Source organism: Callorhinchus milii, unplaced genomic scaffold (assembly GCF_018977255.1).
Source record: "Callorhinchus milii isolate IMCB2004 unplaced genomic scaffold, IMCB_Cmil_1.0 Scaffold5, whole genome shotgun sequence".
Classification (NCBI taxonomy): domain Eukaryota; kingdom Metazoa; phylum Chordata; class Chondrichthyes; order Chimaeriformes; family Callorhinchidae; genus Callorhinchus; species Callorhinchus milii.
In genome coordinates this window covers 47,241,954-47,252,891 of record NW_024704746.1, presented here as the reverse complement: position 1 = coordinate 47,252,891, position 10,938 = coordinate 47,241,954, and the positions used below count along the sequence as shown (strand labels likewise).

Here is a 10,938-nt window from a genome sequence, read left to right as displayed (position 1 = left end):
GATAGAAAAAAAATCTAGAATTTACATGCAAAATGTTGGTTAGGCCCTACTTCAGATGTCTGTGCCTTTGTTCACTCTGACTCTGAGCGAGATCATAGGGATTTGAATGAGGGGAGAAAGAGGCAGCTAAGGCAGCCAATGTTTTGAGGGTGAGGGGAAGTTGAGCAGATAAGAGCACAGAATGTGGGCTTTGAAAATCCAATTGGGAGTCCTAAATAAGAAACTGAGATTCTACACCGCCTCCTTGAGGTGGAATATGCATTCCTGCAGGTTAATGCTAACAGCGCCTTAAGTGAGAAGGCACCCAAGTGGGAGAGTCACTGTCTTGTCACCATTCAACTGAAGAAAGTTAGAGCTCATCTAGGACTTGATGCTTGACAAAACAATCGGTCAAAACAGCAGTGTCTTGGAGTCGAGGGTGGAGGTAGCGAAATCAAGTTAGGTGTCAACCGAGTCCACGTGGAATTGAACCCCATGTCTGCAGATGATGTTGCTGACTGGGGTTGTATAGATAGTAAAGAGGAGAGATATCATGACACAGGCACAGAGATATATTTCCTTAGTTTCTGATTATTGTTGTCCCTCTCAAAAATAAACTTACTCATTGACCCAGTGACACAAAAAGAATTGTTCTAAAAAGAACAATCCAATCAGAATCATCTTTATTATGTGTCTTTATCATATTAAAATTGTGTGAACCCATTTTGAGACATTTCAATGACCTGATAAAGCACATTATCAAATATAAGGATTATTATTGTGGTAAAACAAGACAAAATAAATCAAATAATCCTCTGCAGTTGCTCAAAATCTGCATGAATCTGAAGAATGAGAAAGAACAATAAGGACAGCACATCACTATGACAATTCCTGCTCAAATCAGTTCATTACGTTATAGTAATTCGGTGCCAGCAAAATTACAAACTGATGCCTGTCTCTTTCAATCCAACAGTCCCTTCCTATTTGTTTTGGAATGCAACCACAGAACCAGTAAGAACCACTGCAAGCAGTCCATGTGAATATGCTAATGGAATTGGAGACAAGCAGGAATAGAGATTTTCAATAATCAATCACTTTTGTTGGGCTATGCTCATCTTGAACCAGGTTAGGATGTTCAGAATCTTCATGTTAACAATGTAGAATGGGTAAGGATGGTCTGAAATAATCTGGGTGAAGGAAGAATCTGTCATGTTGGCAGGCACATGAGTGACCCACAGGTTACCCTCAATTTATTGATGCAATAGAAAAGCGAGCAGTTGCAGGGGGACTTATGGAAAACACTTGTAAATGCACATGCATTTTATTTCAGAGGAACAGGGAACGCAGAACTAAATATCACACAGATAATCTGAAGATTATGACTGCTTGATTAATTCATGATAATGGAAAATGTTTTAATCCTTTTCACCCGTTTTTTAAAACAGTTACAAGAATGCAAAAAACAGTTATCATTCTGAAATTCTGAATCATTGAATTTGATTTCCTCATTTTCTTGTAGTTTATTTGTTGGAACCTCAACTCCCTTCCTCCTTCTCCACTCTCCCTAAAATGCTTTGTCACTTCCTTCTAAGTGAAAATATATAGGGCCCATCATTTATTTTAAACAATTGCTAAACGGAAAAGTGCTTTATATTTCATGTCCTGCGAAGAATTGTCCAATCTCAATTTGTAGTTATGCACATGATTGATTTGCTCCATTATGCATGAACCATCCTACTAATTGTTTATAAGTCAACAGATGCCAAGAATGGCTGTAATACCATCATATAAATCCACAGTGCCTTCTTCAGACCCATTTTCAAAATCATCTTGGCTTCTGCACAGACCCCTGGTTTACTTTATTCCCATGTTATTCCCATTGTATATTGCTCAAATTTGTAACAGTTTGGAAATCTTAATACATCGGCTGAGAATTACACGCAATCTGCTGTAATACAGATACTTACATTTTCATAGAAATTGTTTTAATTTTAATAAAAGGTCTTAAGGACGTAGAACTTCTGATACTGTACTATAAAAAGACATTGGTCAGAATAATTTACAAATTGGCAATAGTAAAGAAGTGAACAGAAGAGTTAATGTTGCAGTTTGCATGTCCATTAGACACGTGGATAACAGAAATGCACACTTTCTATATACTCCCTAATGAAATGAATAAATGTGCACCACCTGGTGCTGTACTGAACGAGTTCCAGTAGGAAAGTTGCAGCTTTGATCCCTAGCCTGTGCTGTGTTGGCTGATGCCATGCAGAGCAGAACTCCAAGCACTATAGTGGGTTTCAGAATGCTGACTATGGGGTGAGAGAGAAAGTAAGAAAAAATAGGGGCTAAATTTGAAATCCATCCAATCTGGACATGGTGGACATTGTGCTGTCTTATAGAACAGATATAATACAGGAATCAGCAGGTGATAGCCACCTGATCAGTCCCTTGAGATTCTGTGCACTTCAGTTATGGTGACCATACATCCCTGATTTCCTGGGATAGTCTTGGCCAAATTTACCCTGTCTTGTTTGTGTTCAGCAACAAACTGAGTAATAACAAAATTCTAAACAGATACACTCAGCAGAGAAATACAGCCATCAACCCAACAAGCTTCTCCAGTACTGCCAGGTTCAGGAATTGTGGCAAGTTCAAGTTCAGATGCCGAACACGGTCCAGGTATGAGCAGTAAGGGAGGCAGGGCCAGGGTAGTTGGCTCCAGTGGAAGAGTGAGTATCGGGATAGACTCAGTGAGCTAAATGATCTCCTTTCGTTCCTTCATCGAATTACACAGGATTCTCCCTTCAACAACCCACTGTCAAACATTACCCACTGTCTTTCTTCTTGCTTTCTTTTTAAATATTATAGACTTTGTTTAAGAGCACACTGTGCAAATATAAATCCTCCCAATTAAAGGGAGATTCCAGGGATTTTCATAATGTTCATTTAATGTCCTGACCTTCAGAACGTCACCATATGAGAAATCAAAGGCACAATTGTGCAATGTAAGCTTCATCGAGTGGTGCTTTGGAGATCACTTCTGTATTGACTTATTATTGCCTTCAGAAAGGAGGTAAAGATTTGGTCTGTTATGTAAGAGCTTCTTGGTTCCTCTCGTATAACTACTTTTGATAGTGACTTTTGTCCCCTAATATCACTGTCAGGTTGGATCGGTCTATATGTTTTTTCTTCAGCCAAGTAGGTCACAGGTTCTGCCTGTGATGGCAAATAGCCTGAGGTAACAAAAGCAAAATGTTTAAATATAGAATTTGGGATAGTTGGACTGAGTCATCATCTCATAGTTTACTGTCAGAGTTCAGGTGACATCACAACTCATGAGAGCAAAGCTCAAGGTATTTATAGAGGTCTTATGAATCTTGAGAGTAAATTATAACCTTGTAAACCCTGTCTGATGTTGATAATTTCTTTAGCTTTAAAAACATGAAAATAAAGATAAAGGTAAATAAAACTTCAGCTGAAATGGCACTATAGCTTCAGGAATGCTAAGCTCTTCAAGATGTTAGTCTACATGAAAGGTGCTATATAAAAGCAAATCATTGTTGTGTAATGCAGTGACATGATTCATGAATGGATATTCTTGGGAATCCATTTGCAGAATTAAGGAAATCTGTAGATTTTAAATATATATATATGTTGTTAGTCTGCCAATTTTTCTCATCCAAATGTCTCCCTCTCCTTAAGACATTTTCATATTTTTTTCCCCTTTTTATTTGGTGTCTGGAAAGCGATTAGGAGTAATTCCTGCTAATGTTCCTGTTGCTAACTGTGGGGCTGAGTGAAGGAGCCTGCCTGATGTCCTGGCTGACATGAACTAACTCAGCAAGGCTATGATTTACATGTCGATTTTCTAGGTTTATGTATGTGTCACTCAGCATTGCCAAAGGTGGTACCTTTACTCACAGGCCATTAAGCATCCAGAGAAAGAGAATCTTTAAAAAGCTCAGTTTTAATTGATCAGTGAAAAAGTTGCATTGATTTATCTTCCTCCCTCCCCCAAAAATATTAGCCCGATGACTGAACCATGTTCCTATCAGTCACATGAGCAAACTCAATGTGACGTTCTTGTTTGGAATTCCAATCATGGAGGAGATCCCCTGTGTAAGACAGATACAGCTTCAATTTATTAACAGTTTGTTCTTTTTAAAAATACGCTGCTCGGTAATTCCTGCTGAACAAAATCGCTTTGCTGGTTTATCTTTTTAAAACTTATTAAAAGTTTTTAGTGTCAAACTGATGTAATCACAAGAAAGAATTTTAAAGATGTGTTTTAAGAGTATTGTAATTCTGTACTGGTTAACTTTTTTATTTTTTCTATTTTTTGGCTTGTTTGTTCAGTCTGTGTAATAGACAAGTTATAACAAGGGGTGTGTTTAAATGGGCTTTTGGTGCTTTACGTGAAAATGCAGTGTGTTTTAACAGGCAGTAAAACAAGTTCTCGAATTTCTCCAGCATTTATATTCACCACAAAATGCACTGCCTTCATGTGTCTCTGTGATGAAAAGTTGTTTTCGCTGCATACTGTTGCAAGATTAAACAGTATCTCCTGAATGAAATCCATTTTGCTTGTGAAATATAAACATAATATCACTTTGCTTCTTTTTCCTTCTCATTGTCAAGCAGAAAATTAACTTTATTGCAAGAATTCAAGTGAAGTTCAGCGAAGGCTTTTGCATTCACGAGATGTTCAAATATTAGCAAGTAAAAATTAACTCTGTTTTGTTTTGAATATGAACCAACAGGTAACTGAGCATACTGAGAGAAAAGACCAAGAGGCTCCAATTCATTTGGCCTTTATGTGCTTTACATCTAATCAAAATCAGCTACTAATTGAAATTAATTTGGACCCCGAAAATGAGTAGCTGGTAAATATTTTAAATTCTGATAAAAGTAGCATCACATTTCACCTCTTGCTCTAAAACAAATATTTAACTAGTGGCATCACAACATAAATTGTAGACTCCTTCAAATTGTGTAGTTTCTGAAATGATCGAGTGGGATGGTTCCATTGATAAATGAGAAAAGGAAATAGTTTAAGAGTTTGGGCTATAAAATTTATGATACAGATTCAGATTTGAAAATATTTTGCTCTAGTAATGGATACACATTATTTGTTGTAATTGTGCTATTCTCAGAAATTCTTTTTAAAAATTAATGACAAACTCCAAACTGATTCAAAAAAATAAAATTCATTTGGAATTCATCCAAAAATAGCTGTCTCCTCAATCACATGTCTTGGTTGCTAATGAATGTAATACACATCTGCAGCCTTTGATCGTCAGCTAGAGTTAACATTCAGGAAAGTCAACTTGTCAAGCAATAGCTGATACATTCACTTCCACTTTTCTGGATGAAATTCATCTAGAAAATACAGTTGTTCGTAAAGGAAAATTTGTATACGTATAAGGATTGGCTCAGTAGTTAAATGTGTTGAAATGAGTTCCAGACACTAATACCCTCAATACATCTTCATTATGACCCACATTGTCCTTTAACATTAACGTAAAAGAAGTATGCACAAAAAGGCTAACTTACACAATAAAACTCAGTGGTCAGTAGGCAAAGAATTAGTGTCTAATTCAAAAGTGGCTTCAACTGCATCTTGTAACTACTGTATTTTGGTCGGTGCAAGTCAAACAATAGAAAACAACTTAGGGAAGTTGCATTAGAGAAGAAAATGTGCTATACAGCAAGGAAGAAAATAACCAGTCAGTTCCTTGCTTATGTTTATAGCATGGGACAGTCTATACAAGAGGGTAGAATTACTTTAATTAGATCTTCAATTCCAATCTCTGGAATATTCAAAATAAAATAATACATTGTCACATTTCATACTAGCAGATTGTGAGCTCATGAATTAATGAACAAAAATCACTTTAAAGGATTAGCTTGGCGACAGAGTGACCTACTAAGATATAATTTACTGATTAATTACCTTTTTGCCAATTTCCCAAATCCATGTACCTTTCTTGGTCAAGATCAAACCAGATTTTTTAGATCAGGCAGAGATGCACACAACAGTCATGGGTCGATTTTCCTTCTGAGTCTTTCCCCTTCCCCACTTGTGGGGAAACAAATATCCTCAATTTGTACATCTCAGAGAGATTGCTCAGTTTTTGGAGGATTGTGGATACAAATTAACCCTTTGTTCTAACATTCATAGCTTTAGTGAATATAACAACGATAACAACAAAATCTATTTACAAAGCATCTTTCATGTTGGGAGTACAGCCCAGCATGAAAGGCGAACATATCCATCTCACCATGAACTTAAACTTGATCTCTTCATTTGTTTCTATATAATAAGACAGAAACAGGAAAAAAGGCCTTTCACCAAATTTAGTGCAAATGTTGGATCTCTGCCTTTTGACCATTTTTACCCCCTTCCTGTCCGAATGTCCAGCCTATTAATCTCTGCTATCTGTTGAATCAAAATTCAAACAATTTAGTTTTTGGATGATTAAACTAAATCCACTTAACCAGCAGTCAGTTCCAAAGTGATAGATTTTAATTTTGATTTTAAGTTATTAATTTTGTTAACTCCTATTTAGATCCCCTCAGTTATTTTCTCCTAGCGATGTACAAAGAACTTAACGAAAACCTGCTGTCATTGTTTCGATTCCTGAATTTCTAATCTTGTGTGCTGTTCTGCAGGGATACAGTACTGTTTCAAACACAAACTTGAATTATGAATTGAACAAAATTATGTTAATTAAACAGTTTTCAGCCTCACACTGGAACAGGATATCCTGGTCAGAGCATAAACCAGAAAATACACATTTGGCAAAAATTTGGCACTTTTGCTACTGAGTAAGCTTTTAAAAAAAAACTACAAAACCTGTTAAATATTTCTCTGCTATGCCTAAAAGTTTCCTTTTGGTTTCTAGATAATGTATATTAAAATTGATTTTGTATTGAAAAATTAATTGTTTCCATTTGCACGATGCTTCACTTTACTCCTGGAGGCTGTGTGTACATCAGGTGCTATCCCCAAAACATGGGCAAGACAAAGTGGCGCCTTATTGAGTTAGTTACCATGTTGTGGTCGATAAGCCTATAAAACATTTCTATAATTTGCATTAACTCTGTATACTCAAATGTAAAATTTAAGTTATGAGTCGACTGTTTCATTGTAAGAAATAACTGTGTACAAATCTGCTTCCTCCTGCCTTGGTTCAGCCATTTACCTTTTTAGAAATCAAACTTTTGTATCATTGTGGGTGTTAAACATTTGGACAAGCAGTATTGATATGTCCTAAGCCTTCAATTCAGGCTTTAATAAAATATTTAACCAAAATTTTGTGTTTTCTTTTTTTCAAATATTGTTGAATTTCCCGCCATTGTTGTAAGCAGGTGGTGCTGCACTATCTTTCATTTAAATATTTCCAGAAGATTCTCATTCGTAGGCTACCTCTCACCTGCAGTTTCAAACCCTATGACATTTATACACCTTTAGAGCCCAAGCAATTTACAGATTTTTCCTCTCGAGCACTGGAAACATTTCTGAAACCATATTTACCCTTTTTGTCCTGTATAGGCTATATTTGAAATCCATCCAATCTGGACACGTGGGACATTGTACTGCCTTACAGAACAGATATAATAATAATAATCCTTGCATTTGATATAGCGCTTTTCACATTTTCTAGACGTCTCAAAGCGCTTCACAGAATATGCTGTTCTATGAATTGACCCTATATTTTTGGGCGAAAGTGGCAGCCAATTGTGCACAGCAGTGACTCATAAACAGTCATGGATTGAAAATGACCAATTTATTATTGTTTTGTTTTGGAGGGATTATTATTAGGCGTGTGGAGTAAGGAAACTTGCCCATGGTTTCGCCCTGACTGGAATTGAACCCAGGTGTCTCACAGGTGCTCTAACCACTGAGCTGCAGGAATGAGCAAGTGATAGCCACCTGATCAGCCCTGGAGACTGTGCACTACAGTTATGGTGACCATACATCCCTAATTTCCTGGGATAGTCTTGGACAAATTTACCCTGTCCTGTTTGTGTTCAGCAACAAACTGAGTAATAACAAAATTCTAAACAAATACACTCAACAGAGAAATACAGCCATTAACCCAACAAGTTTCTCCAGTACTGCCAGCATCAAGAATTGTGACAAGTTCAATTTTTTTTAACAGCAGTCCCAGGATTTAGTTTACAAAATACGGTCACCCAAACTACAGTGTCCCGCAAGCAGCCATGAAGTAAGTGAGTGATCAATTTTACAATATAATAATCGTTGCATTTCACGTGAAGTGGATGTCCTAAAGCATTTCACAGAATTGACTATAAAGTGCAGTGACTGGATAAATGCAGGAGCTAATTTGAGCACAGCAATTAACAAAGTGAATGGCTAATTCTATCCACAATTGTTAGCCAAAACACTGGGAGAAACTCCCCTGTTTTCAGATTGTGCCATGTGTTCTTCAACATCCATCTGAACAGGCAGACAGGACCTCGGTTTAACACCACACCTGGAGGGTGGTCCACCTGATAACGCAGCGCTGGAGCGTCAACCAAGACAGCGAACCCAAAGCACCGGGTGAACCAGACCGATCAAGAAGGAAACCGAGTTAAACGTTGATACCTCTTTAAAGTCACGACCACTGTGCGAAATATTTACTGAAATAAAACCACGCATTCATTTCCGGGGATGCAAACAGAAATAAAGAGAACCCATTCCGCTTGGAACGACACGGAATGAAGGAGATCGTGTTGTCCACTTTGTGCCAAATAGGATTGAAGAGGGTTTTTTTTTTGCTCCAAACGTTCGGTTGGGTTTTCCATCCCGAATGTCCAGTTGTGAAGTCGTCCCAACGTTTCCTCCTGTTGGAAGCTGCTTCTCGGTGGCTTTTTTTTTGGGGGGGGGGGGGGGAATGAAGCAGTTAATGTGTGGACACGACACAACGTGCTCCAGATTCTCCCCAGATCCATTTTCTGGGAGAGCAAAATGAATGGACATCAGAGAAGGAAGAAGAAGAAGACTTAAACTGCTTTGGGTGTGTGTTTACTGGAATGATGCGGTTTCCCTGCGGCGCCCAATATACTGAATTAAATTGCTTGAAATAACAAAATCCTAAAATAACAGCAAAATGTAGCAATTATTCTGTCTGATTCCGAAAAGCATCATCGTCATCAGCAGCAGCAGCAGCAGCAACAGGTCAACCAGTTTACGGTAAATAAGTAGAGTTCGGGGGCTTCAAAGTAGTTTTCAGGAACTGTGGTTTAAAACTATTTTGCTACAAATTTGCAAAAAAAAAGTGTCCCGCCTTTAAAAATAATACGTCTAATAATCATCTGCAATGCCATCTTAGTCACATCTCCGCTTTAAAATCAACAACAGTCGAAAGATCAACATATTTCATAAATATATAGTAAGTCTTAAAATGAGGAGTCTGTGTTAACAGTAATGCATGTGTCCTGCGTGGGTGTTGGACTTTGATCTGCCTCTCACTGGAGCGGACAAGTACATTCACAAGCCTTTACTTCAGAGGAACCCACGAGGAGGTGTGGATCCTATTGCAAAACGCGTTATTTCCCTCTGGTTACAGACACTTAAAACTTCAATCTTTTAGCAATTACCTGCGTTAGAATGACTGGTTTAAATAGGACAGCGCCACCTTAGGATGCCAGAGCCGCGGAGGATGCTGACTGTCTTTCTGTCCTGCAATTGAGGTTCGGGACAGTGAGAGTTGAGATAACAAGTGTGCAACATAAAGCAGATTCCTCTGTAAGGTAAGGCAGCCCTGTTAAACATTAAACACCGGATTGCGAATGAATTTAAAAGGAAATTCGCGTTTGTTACCACTTTTTAAAAGACCACTACCCACTATTCCTGCCATTAGCTCTTAAGAAAGGCGAATTACTCTATCTACTGTATTGAGGATTGACTGTGCAGTCTTAACTCGACTGGATGTTATTTTTACATTCTTATATCGTGGTAAATTAGAGCTGAATGTTGTACAGTTTCCCCTCTGTATGTTGAGGATTAAGGGATGTAATGTGATACAGGTGGGTATCATAGAGGAGAGAAGAAAAAGCACGATGTTTGACACGACAACCTTTTACCATAAAGGATCAAGTTATGTGCATTGTGTATCGTGGATAATCAGAAACACAAATTGAGTGTTTCAAATGCAAATTTCAAAAAGGCCTCATTATTGAAATGGGTATAAATGCAAAATCCTCGTAATAAGTCTGTTAACATTTGTTAAAATCGCCATTCCGCGCAGGCTATAACTATGGAGATATGAGTTGCTATGAGTCAGAATGAGAATGACATAAGTACAAGTAGATCCAGGAATGAGACTGTAGAATGGATTGACTCACTGGCGTGATGGGAACAGTGTGTCATGAAAGGTCCATTTTTCCAAGGAGAATGTCACCGAGTTTTGTAACATTTGCAACACTTTAACAAGTCTCAAAGCCGAAATCCACCATGAATATGCCTTGCCTATGATTGTCCAATAATTTGTAATAATCTGTGCATTTGATACACACGAGTCCTGTAACGTATTGGTTAGAGCACACGCCTCACAAGCGAGAGGACCCAGGTTTGATTCCTGGGCAGGGCAAAACCTTAGGCAAGATTCCTTACTCCTCACGCCTCTGTTTACCTAGCAGTAAATAGGATCCTGGTTGTTAGTCGATTGGCGGATTGTTTTCCCAGAGGTAATAATGCCTCCAAAAAAGTAATAATAATAATTTGGTCACTCAACTGTTTGCGGGACACTGCTGTGCACAATTGGCTGCCACGTTTCGCCCACAAAATATGTAGTCAATCCACTTTACAATATATTCTGTGAAGCCCTTGGAGACGTCTCAACAACGTGATAAGGTGCAATATCAAATGCCAAGGATTATTAGTATTATAGTATCTATAATGTCAAATTGGCGTTTACTGTCAAGTGCAGTAACTATTTGTTGGCA

The 10,938-nt window shown here is 37.8% G+C and overlaps 1 protein-coding gene across 1 annotated transcript in view; it reads left to right on the top strand.

The window, feature by feature from the left end:
* The first annotated feature begins 9,689 nt into the window (after nucleotides 1–9,689).
* The window catches only part of wnt5b (wingless-type MMTV integration site family, member 5b), an 82,870-nt gene continuing 81,621 nt past the window's right edge, over nucleotides 9,690–10,938 (top strand). Inside the window, exon 1 of the mRNA XM_007898507.2 lies at nucleotides 9,690–9,744. The gene's annotated coding sequence lies outside the window, so the exon portion shown is untranslated. The remainder of the gene's footprint in view (nucleotides 9,745–10,938) is intronic.